Raw genomic sequence first — 24,703 nt, 5'->3', positions numbered from 1 at the left:
AGGTCACACAGTGGGGCAAGTCCAGTGGGACCCAGAATGTCCAGGAACATAGACTCTCCCTCCTAGGGAGGGCTCCCCACCCCCACTTCCCTACCACACTCATCTCAGAGGGAGCGACACCAGCTGAACAGTGTGATAGGTTGAATTGTGTTCCCACCAAATTCATATGTTCAAGTCCTAACCCCTCGTCCCTTAGAATGTGACCTTATTTGGAGGTAGGTTCTTTAAAGAGGTAATCAACTTTAATGAGGTCATTAGGGTGGGTCCTAATCCAATATGACTGGTGTCCTTATAAAAAGGAGAAACTTGGACACAGAGACAGATATTCCAAGAGAGAAGGTGAAGTCACACAAGGAGAAACTAGACAAGGAACACCAGAGGCTACCAGCAGCTAAGAGACAGGCCTGGAACAGATCCTGCTCTCACAACCCTGAGAAGGAGTCAACCCTGCCAACACCTTGATTTCAAACTTCTAACTTCCAGACTGTGAAACAACAGATTTGGGGTTTGTTTTGCTTGTTTGTTTTTTTAAGCCACTGTTTGTGGTACTTCGTTACAGCAGCCCCAGGAAATGAACACTAAGAAAAAACTGCTACCCACCCCGAAAAGAAGAGATCCTGAAGATATTTTTGAACACATGATTGTTGTGATTTTTAAATTGCTAATGTTTTTATTATTATTCTATATTTCTACTGAAGAAAATTTAGAAAGGATCAGACAGTATAAATAAGAAAATTAAAACCACATGCCCTCTTTGGAAGTGAATTCTTGGAGGGGGTGGGTACACACATGCCCTCTTATTTTACTGTTTACATTTTAGTGAATTTCCTTTTAGTCTCTTTTTCCCCCCTTGCAGTTACTAGAATCTCCCTTGCAAGGCTGCTGTGATGCTTGACTGAGAGCCTGGGTGAAGTTCTTAGCACAGGGTAGAGCGCCCAGTCCAGCACTATCTACGGTACATAGAGTGCATATTTATATAGACATTGGATTCATGCTGCTTTATAACTTCCCCTTTTCACTTACCAGCACATCTTGAGTGTTTCCTCATCTCTTTAATATCCTTCAAGAGCATGATATTTAATTTCTGCACAGCCTCCCACCTGTGAATGTGGCATCATCTATTTACCCAATTCCCTCTCGTTGAACATTTCAGGAATTTCCAATTTTCCCCAGTTATAAATAAGACTGGGATGAAAAAAATCTTTGATTTTAGGGTACATCCTGGAAGTAGAATTGCTAAATCAAAGCATAACTCTTTTAAAAAGCTTTTGTATATAAAATAATGTGCAAAAATTCCCGCAGAAACGCTGTATAATTTATCTCCTCAGCAGAGAAAAGGGCACTGACTTCCCCACGCTTTACCAACATCTGGTGTTTTCATTATTTTTTTCTCTTGACCAATTCTATAGGTAAGAAAAGCCGGAATCTCCTTTTCATTTGTACTTCGGGATTTCTAACATTTTCATGAGGTTTTTGTATTTCCTCGGTGAATTACGTTAATCATCCTTTGCTTGTGGTGTCCCAGGTCAGTTCCTTTCATTGTTACGGGTTTAGCAGGACTTGAAAGGGCTGCTGCAGATGGGGCCCCGAGCAGCTTCCTCCCCGCCCTTCTCACCCTCCTCTTCCCACATTCCCATCCTCAGAGCTTTCCTCTGCTCCCCAGGGAACCTCTGTCATTCAAACTAGCCCTTGCTTTCCCTGGGAAAGCATCTCTACCACCTTTTGCTGCCTTCCCCCACCCCCACGTCCCACAGCCCAGCACGTTCACCCCTGAAATTCCCCAAGGAGGCCCAAAACCACAGGGGACCCAGACTGAGCCCTAGAGCAAGCATCCCAGCCCTGCTCTCCTCTGGCCTGAACACAAGGAGATGGTGAGCAGTTCAGAGGAACAGTTGTCCCCAGGGGAAGGCCTGGGAGAGCAAGGCAACAGTGTGAGGTGGGAGAAAGCATGCTCTGGATGTCTTTTGGTGTTCGATGTCTTTGTAGCCCAGAGCTCAAACCCCAGGTCAGCCACTGGAAGTCTGTCAACTCACTATCTTGCAGGGTCACAACGAGGGGAAAATGCAACGTGATGTGTACGGCACCAGGCACAAAAGCCGGTTGCGCTGATGACAAACCCCAAGGATCAGGTACTGCTTCTCCGGGAGAGACGGGCCTCGGAAGGGTCCAGTTTGCACTTGCGGCTGGAGAGGGAGCGTATCAGGCAGAAGGCACAGCCTGAACAAAGGCTGGGAGGCCAGAGGTGGGGCTGAGTAGGTCATGTAAATGGAGGGTCTCAGGGCACGGAGGAGGCCCCAGGGTCAGTAGTCGGGGCTGACAGGGAAGCTCGGACCTCAGCTCGGGCCGTGGAGAGGGCCACGCCTGGCTCGGGAAATCTCGGTTTTCCTTCCCACCCGTCTCCAACTTCACTCCTTCACTCCCCCCGGGAAGACACTTGTATGTACGGCGGTCGGGCCCCACCCTGGATCTTGAGGGCAGACGAGCCTCGACCGGAGTGATCAGTGCCCGGGGGGCACCCCGAGGAGAGTGGCTAAAACTGAGAGAGCTTCCCAGAAGCAGCCTTTGAGCCAGGTCTGGGGGTGCGAGTTGGTCAGGCGCTGGGAGGGCGAGGCAAAGCGGGCACTGCGTGCATAAGGGTCGCCTGGACCCCGACTGGCCGGCCAAGCCTGGCTCCGGGGATAGTCTGCGAGCACCACGAGGGTGGTGCGCGGGGGAGGGGCGGGATGCAGCAGGTGCCCAGAGACGCCCGGGAGGCCCCGGGCCGGCGGGGTGGAGGGAGCAGCAGGGGAAGGGAGATGGGGGGAGGGGAGATGGAGGGAGGCCGACGTCTCCCGCCCCGCCCCCGAGGGCTGCAGCACGTAGCTCTCGTCGCTGGTCTGCTGAGTGTCCCGGCAGGTACAAAGGAGGAGTTGCGGCGGAGCGGGGCCTGCCCGCTACCTGCCGCGCTGCCCCCCCCCCACCAGCCCCGCCAGGGTTGGGGGGTGCCCCACGGAACGAAGCGGGGGGCGGGGTGGGCAGGAGCCCAAGAGCACACCGTCCGGGCCAGGTTGGTCTCCTCCACCCGCAGCTTTCCCTCCCGCGGCCTCCCCAGGGCCCCTACGGCCCGGGAAGGAGGCGGGGTCCTTGTGTGGCCGACTGGATGTCTGAGGCCCAGACAAAGGGACCGCCCCGGTCCCACAGGGGTGGGGGCGAGGCGACTAGTGAAAGGCACGATCCTGTCTTTTGCAGGAGAGAAGCGAGGCCAGGGCCCCCTTTGTACTTGCCCCGACCTCACCCCCACCCCCAGTGTGAGGATGGGGACTGTGCCCCAGGCCCTCTAAGCGGAATTTGATGTACAAGAGCACTCAAGTACACAAGTCTGCGCTCCGGAATGTCTTATCTAGGAGTCAACCCAGATGGAACTGTCTCCAAGCAGCTCTTTACGCAAGATCGTCCAGTCCACATCAAAGGAAGGGAGAGGCGCCGATAGAGGTTAGAGGGAGACCAAAGCCTTCTCAAGCCATCCGTGGCTCCACCTCTGCACGTACCATGCCCAGAGGATGCCCTCGTGGGCGCTCACAGTCCCGCAAACACACAGGTAGCCCCGCCCGCGCATGCGCCTGGGTGTTGTCCCCACAGACCCATGTTCCCATCTGATTTCACACATGCACGTGTACGTTCGGGCTCCCCAGGAGCCACCCAGATTCTGAAAGTCAAGGAGGGCTACAGAATGAACCCTAGAATGATCCTTTGGGATTATCGCTCCTGTTCACTCCCCAGACCCTCACTTTGTCCTCCATGCAAGGCAATCCTGGGGCAGGTGGGAGAGGAGAATTGGGCCAGGCTAGTTGGAGATCAAAAGCACTTTGGGAGGGAATGTCCTCTGGATGGGAGCGGCTGCCCTCTTCCACCACACCAGCCCAGTGCAGAGGGACCTCCCATCCCCCATCAAAGCAGGCCAGAGGACCACCCAGGATAGGTGTGAAAGCCACAAAAGAACAGGAAGCTAAGAGACTAGGCCCCCTTGCAGTTGTAGGGGAGGGGAGGGAGTGGCTGCCTCACGTCTCTAATCATTACAGTGGGGAAGAGGGCTGTTCCCTGTGATTGGGGCCCCTCCAGTTCTGCCCTTCTGCTTTGGAGCTGATCAGCAGACCGAGGGAGTGGGGCCCTTGTGCTCACATACACACACACACACACTCCCCCCACCCTTGCAACCTGGCCTAGAGCCCCCATTCCTGGAGGAGGAACCCTGGGAGCAGCAGACAGAAGCTCTGAGGCAAGGCGCCACATAGCCTGGTATAGTCTCCCCTTTGTCAGCTAGAGAGGAGTGAGACCAGGCCCCTGCCCTGCGGGTGTCTAGACCATGAGTAATAGGCACGTACACACATGCAGGCGCCGGGCTGCAGCCCAGGTGCTGAGGACTCAGGACCAGTGTTCAGAGAGGGAGGGAAGACCGCCCCTCCATCCAAACAGGCACAGGGCTGAGTACACAGGTACCCTCAATACTATCTGGTGACTGAATGAAAGAACAAATGAGTGGGTGAATTCAGTGGATAAATGAATGAATGTCCGAGGCCATTAATTTATTTGGGTGGAAAAACCTTGGCATGCCCAGGCTGGGACTTTTTGTGGATCGTCACTGGTCTTGCCCTAGTATGTGTCATCACGCCAGCAGGCTACAGCTCCCCCAGGGGCCAGAAAACCCTTTGCTTGAGCCCCAGCCTAAGGCCGGACATTCACAAGGTGGCCAAGCGGTGCTCGCCGCCAATCAAGAATGGGTGTTGATGTGTCCACCTCCCCACCAGACTGAGAACTCTTCACAGGAGTCTTCAGTATCCGGCTCAAATTCCTTCCCATCCTCCACCCCAGTGTCCCCTCCAGTGAAAGGCCAACTGTGCCAAAGGAGAAGGACCTGGAATGAAGGCGGGCCTGGCCACTTCCTGGCTGGGTGGCCTTAGGTAGTCATTTCTCTCTGCGAGCCTTAATTTCCCTGTCTGAAGAATGGAGACAAGATGCCTTCTTTGGAAAATAAAAAAGGCCTTCTTTGCTTTGCTTTACAGGATGTGGGGTCACCTGCAGCACCACCCCTCTCTGAGCACCGTCACTCAGCACCCAGCGTTCTTTGTTCACCTACACACCTCTTAGCCACCACTCCCTTTATATCTGCCTTTGTACCTGCACTTAGCAGTTCCCCAAGGACAGGAATTGGGGCTCCCTCTGTCTCTCTGGGCCCTCTATTGCCCAGCAATGCCCAACACATGGTGAAGCACGTGACAGTGAATGGAAGAAAAGGGTCCTTGAATGGTAAGTGATGAGTGAAAGCATTTTGTTAACCAGGCAGGGCTGTGCAAATATGAGGGCTTTGGTCATTATGACAGTAATTTAAATCATAGAGGTTCAGGACACGAACATATCTTACAGGTTAACTGAATCCTCTCGTTAGACGGATGAGGAACCTGAGGTCCAGAAAGGACTGCCAGAGATCACTCATGGAGGATGTCCTGCTTGAACCTCAACTAAAAATCTCCTAACTCCCAGGGGAGAAGGGATTCCTCCATGGCCCCTCCCCCAGGCCATTCTCCTCAGACCACGCCCCCTCCCCTGCCGGGCTCAAGCCGGCACAGACACAGGGAAGCCCAGAAGGAAGGGCCCAGTCTTCCTTCCTCCCGTGACTGCCTTCTTCCAGACACCCGAGAGTCATGAGTGTATCTGGGGTTCTTGAGGGCTGAAGATGACGAGGTGCTGCTGTAAAGAAGCTGTGAAGTCTGAGTTTGCACTTCAGTGGAAGGCAGCGGCAGTGACAGCAGCGTGTGGAGGGGAAAACTGGAGGCTTAGCTCGGAAGCTCCCAGTGGAGCCGGGGGCAGTGGAATCAGCATGGACTCCAGAGCCAGGCCAACCTGGTTTTGACTCCTGACTCTGACGCTCAGCTGGGGGGTCACTTGGCAAGTTACTTCATCCACAAGCCTCAGTTCCCCTCACCTGTCATATAGGAATACTAATCTCTACCTGACAATATAGTTGAGATGATTCAATAAGAACATAAGCAGAAGTGTCTGTTATGGACTGAATGTGTCTCCCTAAAATTCCTATGTTGAAACCCTAACCCCTAGTGGGGCTGTATTTGGTGATGGGACTCTAAGGAAGTATAATGATTAAGGTTAAATGAGATCATAAGGTGGCCCTGATCTGATAAGGATTAGTGTCCTTAAAAGAAAAGACATTAGGGAATTCCCTGGCACTTTTTACTGTGGTTAGGACTCCGTGCTCTCACTGCCGAGGGCCCGGGTTCAATCCCTGGTCAGGGAACTAAGATCCCACAAGCCGTGCCCGTGCGGCCAAAAGAAAAGACACTAGAGAGCCTCCCCTCCACCCCCCGCCCCAAGTGCAAACAGAAGAAAGGCTATGTGGCGGGTGACATGGCAACAAGGCCGCTGTCTACAGCCCAGGCAGAGAGCTCTCACCAGAAACCAACTACACTGGCACGCTGACCTCAGAGATGCAGCCTTCAGAACAGTGAGAAAATTAATTTCTGTGGTTTAAGCCCAAGAGTCTGCAGTCTTTTGTTATGGCGCCCAATGCAATGCAATGACTAAATAAGTAGGAGGCCATAATTGTTCTCCCTCTTGACATCTCCAGTTTCCCCTCTACTCTCAGGATGGAATAAGGAAAGAGCCTGCTGCTCCTTCCCCCACAGTTCAGAGGCCACTGGAAGGAAGGTAGTGGTGTCGGGGGGTGAAATTGGTACCCCAAAGATATCCAAATCAAATCCCTGGAACCTGTGAGTGTTCGTGTATCGGGCAAAAGATGTGATTACGGTAAGGATCTTGGGAAGAGGAGCTTATCCTGAATTGTCCAGGTGGGTCCTCAGTGTCATCCCAACTGTTCTTATAAGGGAGAGGCAGAGGGCCGGAGAGAGGAGAAGACATACATACACAGAGAAGGAAGCACTAGGACAGTGGGAGATTGGAGCCATGTGGCCACAAGTCAAGGAACGCCTGCAACCACCAGAGGCTGGAAGAGGCCAGAAGCAGATTCTTCCCCAGCGTCTCGGGAGGTAGTGGGGCCCTGCGAACACCTTGCTTTCAGACGTCTGGTCTCCAAAACCGTGAGAATACATGTCTATTTTTGTAAGCTAACCAGCTTATGGTACAGCAGCCACAGGTAACTAAGATAGGGTTATGGGTCCTGCCTCCAACTCAGCCAGCCCCCTGCCTCTGTACCTTTCATTTCCTAGCCACACCTGGACCTGGACCCCCCAGGCACTCGCCCACTAAGCCCTAAAGCCCAATCCTAAGTGGGATGGGACACCTGCCACCCACAGCGTAGGCTGAGTCACAGCTGCCACCTGAATCCACTGGACTCGGCACCAGTTCTCTGCGCCATCAGACCCCAGTAGGACTGGGAGGTGGTGTGCCTCCCGGGGCCAAGTAGGGGTTAGTGGGGAAAAAACACTAACTTGGGAAAGTCAGGGGGTCCGTATTTAAATTTTGCCTCTCTATGAACTTGAGCAAGTCACTTGAGCTCTCCAGGCCACAGTTTTCTCATCTGCCGGGGCCTGGATTGAAGTGCGTGATTTTCCTGGGCACGTGCAGTTCTGACTGTGAATAAGCAGAGAAAGGGGCGGGAGGGCTGGGGAGGGAGGAGGAAGGTAATCAGTGCCGAGCGTAAACGTGTTCAATTCTATAAGTGGGGTTTGGGTTTCTCGTGGATTGGATGACAAGCGGTGTCACACAGGGATTCAAGGCCTGGAAGGAAGGAGCGCTTGGGGTTAGAGGTCTGCATGAGAGGTGTCCATCAAAGGCCCACCCTGTCACACCCCTTTCCAGGGAGGTTGCTCGGTCTCCAACCCCCGCAGCCCAAGTGGGTACATTCGGACCATGGAACTTTGTCTCCTGTGGACAGAACCAACTGGAAGAAGGGGGGACCTGAGGAGAGGGCTGCCCGGCAACCAATGACATGGAGGGAAAAGATGAGATGGGCCACCACATTGTCGTACTTGGGAACTTGAACTGGGAAACATGGGAAAACGTGATAGGAAAATGGAGACAAAGAAGTCACACTATAGAGAAGTGCAGAGATCCGAGCCTGGTCAAGCCAGTGACTGAAAAGAGAAATTAAAAGAAGTGAGTTAGTAGCCAGCAGAATGAGGTGAAGCAAACTGGGATGGTAGTCAAGCCAAGTTAATGTTAAGTCCCATTAACACACTGCGATGTGTTAATGTTGAGCTGTGAAAGTAAAAGTCCATGCACTCCTGCAGCTGGCTGTCCTAAAGGGTTCTAGCACTGGAGGGGAAAGGCCTCACACTTAGAATTAGTAAGAACTCTATTTATTCAAAGTGCGCTGCAGGGAAGAAGGAAGAAATACCAACCAGAATTGAGGACTACCACGCTAGTTTCTTTTCTTTTCTTTTCTTTTTTTCTTTTGTGGGATCTTAGTTCCACGACTAGGGATTGAACCGGGCGAAAGCTCAGAGCTCTAACCATTGGACCACCAGGGAATTCCCAAGCATGCTAGTTTCTTAACATATCAAATCTACTGACTTCTAAGCTACTGGGACTGAGTTCAGCAAGGTCACAGGATATAACGTCAATATTCTAAATTCAGTTATATTTCTATCTACTGCCAATAAGCAATTGGAAACTGAAAATTTTAAAACATCTTTTTAAATAGTATCAAGAAACCATCAAAGACTAGGTGATACATTTATCAAGATAGATGCAAGATATGTATATTAGTTATCTATTGCTACATAACAAATTATCCCAAACTGAGTGGTTTAAAACAACATACATTTCCTATCTCAGTTTCCAGGGATCAGAAATTTAGGAGCAGCTTAGCTGCCAGATGGTCTGGCTCAGGGTCTCTCATGAGGTTGCAACCCAGACGTTGGCTAGAGCTGCAGTCATCTGAAGGCTTGATGTGGCTTTTAGCAGGAGGCCTCAGTTTTGCATCACATGAAATGCTCCATAGGACTGTTCACAACATGACAGCTGGCTTCTCCCAGAATGAATGATCCAGGAGAGAAAGGGCAACCCAATTAGAAAGCCACAGTGCTTTTCATGACCTAGTCACTGAAGTCCCACACTGTCCCTTCTGCTTTATTCTGTTAGAGCAAGTCAAATCACTAAGTCCAGCCCATATTCCAAGAGAGGGAAATTCATCTCCACCTCTGGTAGGGAGGTGTATCAAATAATCTGTGAGCTTATTTTTAAAATCACCATAACCAGTGCACTGGAAACAATACAACATTGCTGAGAGAAATTTTTAAATGGAAAGATAAGGCATGTTGGGCTTCCCTGGTTGCACAGTGGTTAAGAGTCTGTCTGCCAATGCAGGGGACACGGGTTCGAGCCCTGGCCCGGGAAGATCCCACATGCCGCAGAGCAACTAAGCCCATGCGCCACAACTACTGAGCCTGTGCTCTAGAGCCCGCGAGCCACAACTACTGAGCCCACATGCTGCAACTACTGAAGCCTGCGTGCCTAGAGCCCATGCTCCACAACAAGAGAAGCCACCGCAGTGAGAAGTCCGCGCACCGCAACGAAGAGTAGCCCCCACTCGCTGCAACTAGAGAAAGCCTGCGCACAGCAACGAAGACCCAACACAGCCAAAAATAAAATAAATAAAAAATAAATAAATGAAAAAACAAAAACTGCTGACAAATAAAAAAGAAAGATAAGGCATGTTCATGGATGGGATGACTCAATATTGTTGAGAAATCACTTCTCAGATTGATCTATAGATTCACTACAATCTCAATAAAACACCAGCAGAATACTTTTACAGAGATTAACAAGCTTACTGCCAAACTTATACGAAAATGTGAAGGTCCTAACATAACCAAAACAATTTTGTAAAGGAAGAACAAAGTTTGAGGATTATGCTACCTGATTTCAAGACAATATAAAGCCACAGTAATCACTTTGATGTAGGCATGGATATTGATGTGATATAGGGATAGATATCTAAATCAATGGACTAGAACAGAGTCCAGAAACAAACCCACACATATGTAGTCAATTCATTTTTTATAAAGGGACCAAGAGAATTCAATGGGGAAAGGATAGTCTTTTCAACAAATGGGGCTGAAACAATTAGGTGTCCATATTCAACAAAACAAATCTCAACCATCATGTCAAATACAAAAATTAACTCAAAATATGTCCAAAAAATCATAGGAGTTAACACTATAAAGTTTCTAGAAGAAATGTAGGCACAAATTAGTTTTATCTAAGTTTAGGCCACTGTTTCTTAACTTGGGGCAATTTTCCCCAGGGAACATTTGGCAATGTCTGGAGACATTTTTAATTGTCACAACTGGAGGGGTGATGCCACTGAGTTAGTGGGTAAAGGCCAGGAATGCTGCTAAACATTCTACAATACAAAGGACAGCCTCCTACAACAAAACATTTTCTAGTGTAAAATAACAACAGTACCGAAACTGAGAAACCCTGGGCTAAGCAAAGATTTCTTAGATAAGACACAAACGTCAGAAACCATAGAATTTGAAAAACGCAAAGATTAAACTTTACCAAAAAAATAATTTCTGCTCTTTGAAAGACACCATTAAAAAAGCAAAAGGCAAGTCACAGATGGGTGAAAGAATTTGCAAAACATATTTCTGATAAATGACTTTTATCCAGAATATATAAAGAACACTTACAACTCAAAGTAAGAAGATGACCAGTTTTTTTAATGGGAGAAAGATTTGAACAGATACTTCACCAAAGAAGATGTATGAATGGCCAGTAAGCACACAGAAAGATACAAGTCATTAGAGAAATGCAAACTTAGATCACAATGAAATGCCATTGCACATCCATTAGAATGACTAAAAAAATTTAAAAACTGACCATACCAATGTTGGCAAGGATGTGGAGAAACTGGAAGTCTCATAAGCTGCTGGTGGAGATGTAAAATGGCACAACTTTGGAAAACAGTTGCTTGTAAAGATAAATATACACTTACAACCCAGTAATCCCATTCCTAGGTATTTGCCCAAGACATACTTACCAAGAGAGGTATTTACCTAAAGACTTACAAGTGAATGTTCATAGCAACTTTATTCATGATAGTCAAAAACTGAAAGTAACGTGAATGCCAATTAAGAGATAAATGGGTTAACAATCTGTGGTACATCCAGACAGTGGAATTTACTCAGCAATGAAAAGAAACAAACTGCTCAAGAATATGGATGAGGGACTTCCTGGTGGCGCAGTGGCTAAGAATCCGCCTGCCAATGGGGGGACAGGGGACACGGGTTCGAGCCCTGGTCCGGGAAGATCCCACATGCTGCGGAGCAACTAAGCCCGTGCGCCACAACTACTGAGCCCACGCTCTAGAGCCCGCAAGCCACAACTACTGAGCCCGCGTGCCACAACAACTGAAGCCCATGTGCCTAGAGCCTGTGCTCCACAACAAGAGAAGCCACCGCAATGAGAAGCCCATGCACCGCAACGAAGAGTAGCCCCTGCTTTCCACAACTAGAGAAAGCCCGCGCGCAGCAACGAAGACCCAACGCAGCCATAAATAAATAAATAAATAAATAAATAATAAATAAATAAATAAAATGGAAAAAAAAGAAAAAGAATATGGATGAATCTCAAAATCATTATGCGGGGTGAAGGAAGCCAGACACAGAAGAATGCATATGGTATGATTCCATTTATAAGAAATTCCAGGAAATTCAAAATTACAATGATAGATTAGTAGTTGCCAGGGGCTGGGAGGAGAAAGAGGGGACTGACTTCAAAGGGGCACAGGAATATTTTGGGGTGACAGAAATGTTCTGTATCTCAGTTGAGGAAGGGGTTACACAACTACATACATGTCTCAAGACTCATGATATTTTATACTTGAAGGTGAGGAATTTTTATTTCTATAAGTTGTACCTAAACAAAGACTACAGGTTTGGGCTTCCCTGGTGGCGCAGTGGTTGAGAGTCCGCCTGCCGACGCAGGGGACACGGGTTCGTGCCCCGGTCCGGGAAGATCCCACATGCCACACAGCGGCTGGGCCCGTGAGCCATGGCCGCTGAGCCTGCGCATCCGGAGCCTGTGCTCCGCAACGGGAGAGGCCACAACAGTGAGAGGCCCGCGTACCGCAAAAACAAAAACAAAAAAAAACAAGAAAAAACATGGAAAAATAAAAATCATTAGATGTGTGAGGATAGTCAATAATGTACAGGGGTTGATTGAAAGCAATTTAAATTTTTAAATTTTGTCTTCCACAAATATCACAATGTTTGTATAATCATAAGAACCAATCAGAACAGAGTTTGAATTAGATTGGAGTAAATGCTGGGGTGAGGACTCAGTCAGATGACATTTCCTTGGAGAAGTGATTTAACTGCTCTGAGCTTCAGTTTCCTCATATGTAAAACAGAGTTAATAATATAGCATCACCTCACAAGACTATTGTGTGGGTAAAATGTAAAATTCTATATAGTATTTAGCACACAGTACCTTGTGCATAATAACCCACTCGATGTACACTGGCAGTCAAGATGGAGATACAGGGGCAGGGATACTCTGTAAAGGCCAGACTGGCCGTGACTGCTCAGAACTGGCATCAGATTTTTAAAATAGTTTCATTGAGGTATAATTAACATTCAATAAAGAGCACATGTTTAAATTATACAATCTGACAAGTTTTATCACACGTATACACACTTGAAACCATTGCCGCCGCCGCCAAGATAACAAACATATCTGTCACCCCCAAAAGTGCCCTCTCACCCCTCTACCACCCTCCATCCCAGGGAACCCTTCGTCTGCCTTCTGTCACTGTAGATTAGTTCGCATTTCCTAGAATTTCATATGAATGGAGTCATGCACATTACGTACTCTCTATTTTTTGCTTGTTTTTTTGGTCTGACTTCTTTCATTCACCTTCTTTTGAGATCCATCTATGTTGTTGCATAGATGAACAGTTCCTTCTTTTTCACTGCTGAGAAGTACCCCATTATATAGATATATCACAATGTGTTTATCCAGTCACCTGTAGGTGGACATGAGGATCACTTCCAAGTTTTGGTTATTACAAATAGAGCTTTCATTTACCAGTCTTTGGGTGGACATTTGCTTTCATGCATCTTGGGGAAATACCCACGAGTGGGATTGCTGAGGTGTAATGTTAGTATATATCTTTACAAGAAACTTCCTGGCAGTGAATGTGTTGTTCCAAGTGTGGCGTTCCCTTGGAGAGGGTTGGGAGGCTGGGGGTCAGAGTCAGGGGTCTCTCACACCCCCTCCCCACCTTCTCAAGCTCTCTGTTCAAATCTGGTATTCCAAAAGGGCCTCTCCCTGCATAATGACACCCTGTCCCCATATGGGGGTGGGCATCAGAATCTCCTGGGGAGCTTTAAACATGGTCCCACCTGAAACCTGCTACTGAAAATATTGCCTGGTGAGGCCAGGTATCTGTGTTTTTTTAAAAATGTCTCAGGTGATTCTGCCATGTAAAACGGCAAAGGAACTCCCCACCTACTGGAATGAGTTTAAACCCCCAGGCAAAGCATTCTGCACCCAATGCCCCCCCACCCTGCCCCAGAAGCCTCATGCCTTGCCCCTCACCCCAGACATGCAGCCTAATGAAAAGGCTCCGTATTCCCAGACATGCTCAGGCTCTCTCACCGTCAAGCTTCCACTCATCTCTCTACCTTCCCCGTTCTCTACCCAGGGAACTTCTACACGTCCTCTGAGACCCAGAAAAGGCCACTCCCCCACTACCCCAAGCCTTCTACACCCATCCCCCAGCCAGGCAGAAATTTTGTTTTCCTCCTGAGTCTCACAGCACCACCCCCACCTATATCATAGCATCTGTCACTCACTCTGCCCTGTAATTACTGTCAGCCCTCCAGTCCACGGACTCTGCATCCACAGCTCAATCTACAGCGGCTCAAAAATATTAGAACATAAAAATTCCAGAAAACTCTAAAAGGCAAAACTTGAATTTGTCATATGCTGACAACTATTTACATAGCATTTGCATTGTATGAGGTATTATAAATAACCTAGAGATGATGTAAAGTATACGGGAGGATTGCCAATAAGTTATGTGCAAATACTGTGCTATTTTGTATAAGGGACTTGAGCATCCTCTGATTTTGGTATCCGCAGGGCTCCTGGAACCAATCCCCTGCGGATACCAAGGGACGGCTGTATCTAATAATACCCTGCCAGACAGTTTGCATCAGCAGCCTTGCTTAAGCTTTCTAGGAAACCGTTGAGGTAGGTCATGGTGAGGATGATGCAAAGACTGATTAGGTGAAAAGTCTGCTACAGTCCTTCTGCATATGCTGCTAGACCCTTAAATCCTCACAACAGACAGACGAGGTAGGTACTGTGATTATCAGGCCCATGTTACAAATGAGGAAACTGAGGCCCAGAGAGGTAAGTGGTAGAGCCAGGATCTAACTCAGGAAATGCTCCAGCCCTTTTACAGATAAGGACACTGACACTCAGGGAAATAATTTGCCCAAATTCAACATTTTCTTAAGTAGCACAGTCACAATTTGCACCCAGGAGCCGCTGATCCTACAAGGTCCTTGTTTAAACCTTCTACTTAGTAATCCACAGGCCAAGCCCTTCTTTTTTCCTGGTCCTGGGACAAGGATTGTTTCCAGTTTGGGACTATTACAAATAGGGTTGTTATGAATATTCATGCACAAGTTTTTATAATGCTTTCAATTCTCTTGGGTAAATAATTGGAAGAGGAATGGCTGAATCACATGGTAGGTATACATTTAACTTTTTAAGAATCTGTTTTTCCAAAGTGGTCAAACCATTCCACACTCCCACCAACAACATCTGAGAGTTCCAGTTGCTCCACATCTTCACCAACACCTGGTATGGTCAGTCTTTTTGATTCTAGCCACTCTAAAAGATCTGTAGTGGTATAATATTATACTTTAATTTGCATTTTCCTAATGACTATGATATTGAGTTTCTTTCCACGTATTTATTAGCAACCATATATTTTCTTTGGTGAAGTGTCTGTTCAAATCTTTGCCCGTATTTTAATTTTCGTTTTCTTAGTGCTGATTTGAGAGAGTTCTTTATGTATTCTGCAAACAAGTCTCTTGCCAGATATGTAGTCTTTGTTCTCCCAGTTGTGGCTTACCTTTTCATTTTCTTAACAATGTCTTTCAAGTGGTAAGTTTTCATTTCGATGAAGTCAAATTTATCAATTTTTCTATGGATGGTGCTAATTTATCTCAGCGATAGTTTACCATTTTTAGTGTATAGCTCTTACATATATTTTGTCAGATTTCTCCCTAAATATTTCATATTTTTGATGCCACTGAAATTTTTAAAATTTGGATTTCAGACTGTTCGTTGCTAATGTGTAGAAATAGAATTGTTTCATATATTGATCTTATAGCCTACATTGTTGCTAAACTCACTTATTAGTTCTAGTGCCTTTTTTGTAGATTCCATAGGATTTTCTACAAACGTAATCATATTGTCTGTAAAGATAGTTTCACTTCTTCCTTTCCAATCTTAGTTGCTTTTTTTTTTTTTTTTAATATTATTGTACTAGCTATTTGGACGTTCAAAGTTGTTCCACAGTTCACTAAAATCTTGGGGATTTTTTTAAAGTATTTTTTCTTTCTGTGTCTCATTTTGCGTACTTTCTATAACTATGTCTTCGAGTTTACCGATCTTTTCTTCTGCAACGACTGATCTGCCATTATTTCCATCCACTGTATTATTTATCTCAGACATTGTAGTTTCCATCTCTAGAAGTTTTATTTGGATCTTTTTTAAAATTAAAAAAAAGTTTTTAATTTAAAATTAGAAGTGCCGCTTTTTTGTTTTTAAGTTGATTCATGTCTCTACATAGGCAACCTTTCTTCTGGTTAAACATATAAAATACATCTGTAATAACTATTTTAATGTTATTATCTATCAATTCTACCATCAGTGTTGCTTCTGGGTCAGTATCAATTGATTGATTGTCTGTTCATTAAGGATGGTGTTTTCCTGCTTCTTTGCATGCCTAGTAATTATTGATTGGATGCCAGAATCTTACCTGTTTGGGTTCTGTATAGTTTTGTATTTCTATAAATAATCTTGAGTTTTATTCTTGGAAGTAATTAAGTTACTTGGAAACAATTTCATCTTTTTGATAGGTGGGACCAGAAATGTGTTTCGTTAGGGTTACTTTTTCCCCAGCACTCAGCCTAGACCCTTCTTAGTACTCTAATTGATGTCCCTTGAATTATGAGACTTTCCACTCTGGCTATCAGGCTGTGAGGAACAGGCTCTATTTCTCAGACTTGTGTGAGCCCTGAGCACTATGCCCTCTTATCCTTTTGGGTGGGTCTCTCTGCAGCCTCAGATAATTTCTAGTTGATTAATACTCTGCTGAAGGGTGGAGGGGTACCCGCTGCAGATCACCAGGGCCCTCATTCTTGCAGGCTCTCTCCCTACAAACTCTAGCCTCTCTGGCATCCCCCAGGTTCCCAGTTATGTCTCCTTTATTCAGGAGACTGTCAGGCTCTGCCTGAATTCCCCTACCCCTGTGCCATGGCCTGGCAACTTTCTCCAAGCAGTATGATCACTGTTTGTCATTGCCTGATGTGCAATGTCTTGAGTGCCATTTTGTGTGTGTGTGTGGCGGGGTGGTCTTTTGTTGTTGTTATTTCAGATGGGAAGGTAAATCTAGTCTCTGTTACTGCATCTTAATCAGAAGCAGAAATTCCTATCATCAGAGTTGGCACTGGAATTGGTCATGGTTGGCTCTGAGCTGCATCTAGGAGGTTTTTCCTCTCTTACACCACGTGGCACAGCTGGCCCCAGGGAAGGGCTGATCCTAGTGTGCTCTCAAGCTCTCAGGCACTGGGTGCCAACCAGAGCAGTAGCCAGGAAGAGGAGGTAACCAGTATGCCCCATGGGAAGTCGAGCTGGGCTATTTCATTATAACTTTGTCAACAAAATGATTCCGCACTGAGGTTCCAATGCCTTCTCCTCCTTCTGCCATCCCAGCTGGAGTCTCTGACAGCTCTGACCTCTCCTCTGGTTACTGGCCAGGGCTGGAAGGGGCTGGCACCTGCAGCCTCCCAGCTGGCAACATTAACTACTACCTAGCAACAACAGTAAGAATTTCCTTTTTTAAAGCAACTGCCATTTTCCTGACCCTGGGCTACTTAGTAAGAACCGGAGGCTGGAGGACGTAAAGTGACTCCGCTAAGGTCACATAGCTAGAAGGGGCAGAATCATGGTTTAGCACTTACCTCCAGAGACCTGGTGTCTTGCCTGCCCGGAAAGAGCCTCCATTTTGGCCCGGGCTCCTGTGTCTAGTTCTGACTTGCGTCTGCCTCTGGGCCTGAAGCCCTGTCTGGAACCTGCTTAGTTATGGAAGGTGACATGGGGGGAGATGGGTGGGACACACACTGGCTTTGTAATCAAACAGACCCAAGTTCAAATCCTACTTCTAATGGTGTGAACTTGAGGGAGTCACGTACTCTTGCTAAGCCACAGGGATCGCTACTACAAAATCAAATAATGGTATTACTTCACAGTATTGAGGTGAGGATTAAATGAGATATTTCTAAAAAGTACTTACTGGAGTTCCCTGGTGGTCTAGTGGTTAGGATTCGGTGCTTTCACTGCTGTGGCCCGGGTTCAATCCCTGGTCAGGGAACTGAGACCCCGCAAGCCCGGGGGCGTGGCCAAAAAAAAAAAGTTTCCAGTCCAGCGTGCAAAGAGCTTGGAAGTCATCGCTCCATACTAAAAACAAGTTAAAAAGCTGGATAAACTTTGAAAAATCAACAACTCTTCTTAGAGTTGTTAGAGAAGTGAGGTCACAGGGCAAAGCACTGCACTGAAAATTGGAGAGACAGACAGGTGAATGCAGAGATTCATAATCTGCCGCAGTAGAAACCTATGTGTAGACACTTCCACAAAACTAGCACCGGATGGGAAAAGCTGAGCTGTCACTGAACTGCTGAAGACTCCGTGCAGACATGGAGAGTTTAAAAGCCCAGGTGGGGCCCCAAACACAGGGGGACCCCACATGTTTGTGAATTTTACCTCCGGAGCTCTGCCCCTCTGCTTCTGGCAAGGGCAAGGGAAAAGGGACATTCTGCTCTCCTTAACAAGACCTGCCCTCGGGAGAAACTATTTGACCAATGCCTAACCTATTGGAGTTTTATCAGAGCCTAACCTACATAGAAGGGCAATACCCAACTCCAGCCCTCTCCAGCCATCCTATCCTGTCCCACCTAAGGGGAGAAAACTGAGAAGCACTTATGAAGTTCACAGTCCAGGGGTGCAGGTTCTCTAAAAGACAGAGACCTAACCATAGGGCTACAGAATGCCTCTCATCCCCCATACCTTTACCACCATATCACTAAAGGTCTATTTACTGGAGTGCCCTCTACCCAGCACATCATATCCGGCTTTCAATAAATAATTACAAGGCATACTAAAAGGCAAACACAGTTTGAAGAGACAGAGCAAGCAACAAAACCAGACTCGGACATGGCAGGGATGTTGGAATTATCAGACTGGGAATTTAAAACAACTATGGTCAATAGATTAAGAGCTCTAATGGAAAAAGTAGACAGCATACAAGAACAGATGGGCAGGGAATTCCCTGGTGGTCCAGTGGTTAGGACTCCACACTCTCACTGTCCAGGGCCCCGGTTCAACCCCTGGTCGGGGAACTAAGCTCCCACAGCATGGCTAAAAAAAACAAAAAAAGCAAAAAAACCAGATGGGCAATGTACACAGAGTTGGAATTCCTAAGAACAAAATTTGGAATTCCAAAAACAAAAGAACAATGCTAGAAATCAAAAACACTATAACAAAAATGAAGAATGCCTTTGATGGGCTCATTAGTAGACCAGGCACAGCTGAGGAAAGAATCTCTGAGCTTGAGGATATTTCAATAGAAACTTTCAAAACTGAAAAGCAAAAAGAAAAGACTGGGGAAAAAATGCGACAGAATAGCCAAGAACTATGAGACAACTACAGAAAGTGTAACATACATGTACTGGGAATACCTGAAGGAGAAGAAGAGAAAGAAGCAGAAGCAACATGTGAAGGAATAATGACGGAGAATTTTCGCAAATTGTCAGACACGAAACCACAGATCCAGGAAGCTCAGAGGACACCAAGCAGAATAACACCGCCCCACCCAAAAAACAACAACCCTGCACCTATTATGTTCAAACCACAGAAAATCAAAGATAAAGAAAAAACCTTGAGAGAAGCCAGAGGAAAACAACACCTCATCTGTAGGGGAGCAAAGATAAGAATTACATCCAAATTCTCCTCAGAAACCAGGCAGGCAAGAAGAGAATGAGGTGAAACTGAGTGCTGAGAGAAAAAAAACCACAAACTAGAATCTGTATCCTGTGAAATTTCCTTCAAAGTGAAGGAGAAATAAAGCCTTCCTTAGACAAACAAAAATTGAGAGACTTTGTTACCAGTAGACCTGCCTTGCAAGAAATATTAAAATAACTTCAGAGAAAAGGAAAATGATGATAGGTCAGAAATTTGGGTCTGCATTAAAAAAGGAAGAGTATCAGAGAAGGAATAAGTGATGGTAAAATAATCATAAATTTAATTTTTTTAAATTGATCTTAACAGATAAAAGTTTCAAAATAATAACAGCAACAATGTGTCTGATGATGATAACATGTGTATATGAGATGAATGACGGCAATGATACAAGGGATGGGAAGGAAGAATTAGAAATATTTGTTATTATAAGGTACTTGCACTACTGTAAAGCAGAATAGTGTTATTTGAAAGTAGACCTGGATTAGTTGTAAATGTACATTGCAAACTCTAGGGCAACCACTAAGAATATTTTTAAAAATTATAATTGATATGTTAAGAAAGTAGAAAAAAATGGAATCATATAAAATGTTCAACTGAAACAATAAAAGGCAGAAAAAGAGTGGAAGACAAAAATAGGAACAAAGAACAGGGCAATGAATAAAAAACAGTAACAAATATGGTAGATATTAATCCAACTATATCAATAGTCACTTTAACATCAATGGTCTAAATATACCAATTAAGAGACTGAGATTGTGAGAGTAGATCAAAAAACAAGACCTAACTATATGTTGCCTTCAAGAAACCCACTTTAAATATAAAGATACGTGTAGATTAAAAGTAAATGGATATGCTTCCTTGGTAGCACAGTGGTTAAGAATCCGCCTGCCAATGCAGGGGACACAGGTTCGAGCCCTGGTCCGGCAAGATCCCACATGCTGCAGAGCAACTAAGCCAGTGCGCCACAACTACTGAGCCTGTGCTCTAGAGCCCGCGAACCACAACTACTGAAGCCTGTGTGCCTAGAGCCCGTGCTCCGCAGCGAGAGGCCACAGCAACGAGAAGCCCGCGCACCGCAATGAAGAGTAGCCCCCGCTCGCCACAGCTAGAGAAAGCCCGTGTGCAGCAACGAAGACCCAACGCAGCCAAAAATAAAAAATACATATTTTTTTTAAAAAAAGTAAATGGATAGAGGAAGATATTCTATGCTCACCCTAATCAAAAGTAAGCTCGAGCAGCTATATTGGTTTCAGACAGAGCTAACTTTAGAGCAAGGAAAGTTATCAGGGATAAAGAGGGGCATTACATTGTGATAAAGGAGTCAACTCTCCAAGAAAACATAATTATCTTTTTTTTTTTTTTTTTTTTTTTTTGCGGTACTCGGGCCTCTCACTGTTGTGGCGTCTCCCGTTGCGGAGCACAGGCTCCGGACGCGCAGGCTCAGCGGCCATGGCTCACGGGCCCAGCCGCTCCGCGGCATGTGGGATCTTCCTGGACCAGGGCACGAACCCGTGTCCCCTGCCTCGGCAGGCGGACTCTCAACCACTGTGCCACCAGGGAAGCCCCATAATAATCTTTAATGTGTATGCACCTAAAGAGCATTAAAATACATGAGGCAAAAACTGATAGCGCTGCAAAGAGGAATAGATGAATCCACTATTACAGCTGGAGATTTAACATCCCTCCATCAGAAATGGATGGATCCAGCAGGCAGAGAACCAGTAAGGACACAGTTGAACTCAATAGCACCATCAATCAGCTGGATATAATTGACATCTATCAACTACTTCATCCAACAAGAGAAGAATGCACAGAATACACATTCTTCCCAAACTCACATGGAAAATTCACCAAGACAGACCACATCCTACCCCATAAAACATACCTTCACAAATTTAAAACAGTAGAAGTCATACAAGAGCTCCTCTCAGACCACAGGGGGATTAAACTAGCAATCAGTAACAGAAAGCTGGGAGGGAAGTCCCAAATTACTTGGGGATTAAACAACACACTTCTAAATAACGCATGGGTCAAACAAGAAACCTTAAGAGAAATTTAAAAACATTTTGAAATAAATGAAAATACAACTTATCAATACATGGTGGCCATCGCCGTTATCCTCATTCTCTGGCTGCAGCCCTGCCCCAATCACAGCTGAGCTCACCATGATTATCACGCACCGGATCACTCAGGTCCCAGCTCTCAGGTCTAGCTAGTACACTGCATCTTGGTCTTCCCAATTGTCATTGCTCTAAAAACTCGGCACACCTTGAGCTGGAGTCCACCTGTGTTATCACAGGTACAGAAGAAAGTTAAGTAGGGACGTCCTTATTGCAAGCATTTCTACAGGCAGCTGCTGTCGTAATCTAACAATGGAATGGGCCACCTGGTCAGAGAGTGAGAGCTGTGTTTCAGTAGAGACGGCCCAGCAGTCAGAACAGCTGCCAGCCACGCTGTTATAGAGGAGATGCCTGCACCGAATAAGGTGTGGACTGCAGGACCCTCTATGGTTCCTTCCAACTGCAAGATGTGGCAGATTCTAAAATTCTCCATGAGTCTCAGAATTTACAATCCTTAGGCTAGATTATTCCAAGATTCTTCTTCTAAGATTATTTGATTTTAAAGTTCTCTTGAGTCTTGGGTTTCATAAGTGATACTAAATGTGATGAGGTATACAAAAATTATTACCTAACACATGGCCCAGAAGTCCTTTTGGGAAGAGAAGGAACTATCTTTGTGGAGGAAATGATTTGATAAGGGTAGAGACCCCATAGAGAGCCTGGACTCCTGAGGAATGAACTGGAAGGGAGAGAGGGAGTGGGGTGGGGGGGACATGTAAGGTGGGGAAAGGGAGTACATGACCCATCGTACTCTCTAGATGCCAGTAGGCTGTGCTCCATGAGATGTGCTCCTTCTCTGGAGCATTCCAAAACGTCTGTAAAGTCTACTCTCAGGAATGCTTGGGAGGAGTGATTTTGGTTTTTATATGAAATCCAAAAAATGTGAGTTTTATCACATTCAATTCAGTGTGGTTCAGAACAAAGCCAGCAAGGTTTGCTGGGGGAAGAGAGTATGGGGGTTAGTGTGAACCCCCTGACACTTAGCAGGCTTCTCTGGAGAAAGTGGGGCCTCCCTGTGTGGTGGGGCAGGCATCTAGGGGTCAAACGGCATCTAGGGGACTCCATTCCTATCAAAGTCTATGTGGATGGCTCTCTCTAGAGGCATATAGGGCACGACCCGAGCAACTGAATGTGACAGCCCTGGCCTGAGGCATTAGAGGAAATTTCACCTCCATCTGAGGGAACAAGGAGACTCACCCAGCTAATATTCAGGCTCTATGTTTTCTTTAGGTTCTATTCTTAAGGTTGTAAGATCCTAGGGTTCTATGACTCCAAGAATCTAAGAGTATAACAGTTTTATAATTCTAAGGCAACAACCACTACCACCACAGCCAATGCTACTGTGTTACCACATGCCAGGCACTTTACCTGTATTATCTCAATTAACCCTCAAAATCTATGAGATACACATTATTCTCTCCATTTTGCAGATGTGGAAACTGAGGCACGGAGAGGTAAGTCATCAGTCCCAGATCACAAAGGCAGGACTGAAGCCAGGTATTCTGACCGTGGAGGCTCCTTACCTGTGCCCTCTACTGCTGGCATTCCTTCAAGTATCTTTGTCCCTCACAACCCTTTTGCCTATGAGCTGAGCGTCTTTCCAGCTCAGGCCCCAGAGATCTGGAAAACAGACCTGCGATCTGAGATGTGTTGAGTTGAGCTGGGTCCTGTTGAGTTGTGTTGTTATGTTACAATAGGTTGTGCTGTGTTTAGTGTGTTTGTCTGCCTCCATTGTACTTTGACAGGACAAAGACTGGATCTGATTCAGTCCAGGGACTGGCACACTGTGGGTGCTTAAATAAGCGCCTATAATACAAGTGACTAATTGGCCAAGCGGGCTCTAGGTAGTGAGCTCTTCCGGCCATACACCCTGAGATCATCATCCTGTGATTGTATCCTGAGGGGGGCTGGCAAGGTGGGCACACTCCCAAAGGCACCTGAGCAGGTGAGGCCAAGCCAGAATTCATCCTCAAAGAACCTTGGAACCAGGGGTAGGCCAGATCCGTGAAGACTTCGGGTCCCTAGGCCAGGAGTAGATGGTAGCTGGAGAGTCTGAGGGGAGCCTTATGTGAGGGGGCCAGGCATGGGCAGGAAGACAGCCCCAGGTGCCCCCATAGTCCATCTTCACAGGTAGCCAGAGAAGGGAGGTGGTCCGGGAAATAAAGGTGCTGGAGCCAGGCATCCTCTGCTGCTTTGACTTGTAGCTTCTTCTCCCTTCAGGACCAGGGCACCATCTGACAGCCAGCCTGGCTCATGGGAACTCTTCTCTAGGGCTGGACCTGGCCCTGACTCCTATGTGTGGACTGGGGTCCTGCTGTGGACCTCTTAAGTCTCTAGACACAACCCAGCTGCATCTGCTGACCTTGAGCTTGCTCGAGCCCAAAGCCCAGGAGCTCTTGGAGTTCCTGCCTGCCTCAGCCTCTCTTTGACCTCGAGCCCTGGAAATGCCCAGCTGCCCTGAGCGGGGCCAGCTCTGCAGCCCATCTGCCCCGTGCCCACCTCAGTTCTTGCACCCAGAGGTGCTCACGCCTGCTGAGCCACCTGCCCTTGCCTCGGCTGCTCTTCCCTGGACTATGTCGGGTCCTCTTCACTGGCTGCTCCGCCCGGCCTCTCCTTCTCCAGCCCATTCACCCAAATCAGCTTCTGAGATGCACATCTGACCGTGTCCCTCCCCCGCTCACAATCTTCCAATGGCTCCCCATTGGCTATGGCAGAAAGCTCTAGTCCCTTAGCCCGGCATTCAAGGCCCTTCATGGATGGCCCCTCTGAGTTCTCCAGCCTCCACTTCCTCTGTCCCTTGACCCTTCCCGGTGCCGGAGTCATTGCAAACATCACTCCTTTACACGTGCTGTTCTCACTGCTTGGCACGCTCTCCTGCTCATTCATCAAGGATCAGTCTTGCCTTCGTTCCTCCCTGGGTTTATAGCAGCCTGCGCACAGCTCCACAGTGGCCATAATCACCTTGTATCAGTATTAGAGCTCTGTGCCTGTGTTTGTTTCCCTACCCGGTGGGAGCTCCATGTGAGGCCCGATTGCGCCTGCAGCTTCATCCTCACTGTCTGGCACGTGGTACCTACGCGCTGAACGAATGAGGGAAGAAATGAATGGATGGCAGTGGGTGACAGTGACATCCGCAGCACCCACACTGGTGACGGTGAGGGTGGGGCTGGGGTGGGCAAGGGATGATGATGAAACAGAAGAACAGAACAAAAGCGTGAAGCCACAAGGAGACGGCTCCGAGACAGAGGCAAGGAAGTTGCCGCAACACGGTTCTAACTCCATCTCTCTGCATGGGTCCATCCTGTACC

At 46.9% G+C, this 24,703-nt stretch overlaps 1 long non-coding RNA gene across 1 annotated transcript; it reads left to right on the top strand.

Annotated features, from left to right (window-relative positions):
• The first annotated feature begins 340 nt into the window (after positions 1-340).
• LOC137210365 (uncharacterized) lies at positions 341-6,488 on the top strand. Its single transcript, XR_010936476.1, has 6 exons — positions 341-505; positions 1,410-1,525; positions 2,044-2,129; positions 3,384-3,577; positions 5,040-5,283; positions 5,401-6,488. It is a non-coding gene; the product is annotated as an uncharacterized lncRNA (long non-coding RNA).
• The last annotated feature ends 18,215 nt before the right edge of the window (positions 6,489-24,703 follow it).

The sequence above is a fragment of the Pseudorca crassidens genome, chromosome 2 (assembly GCF_039906515.1).
Source record: "Pseudorca crassidens isolate mPseCra1 chromosome 2, mPseCra1.hap1, whole genome shotgun sequence".
NCBI classification, from domain to species: Eukaryota; Metazoa; Chordata; class Mammalia; order Artiodactyla; family Delphinidae; genus Pseudorca; species Pseudorca crassidens.
The sequence above is the reverse complement of the archived record's forward strand: the minus strand, read 5'-3'. Positions and strand labels throughout refer to the sequence as shown.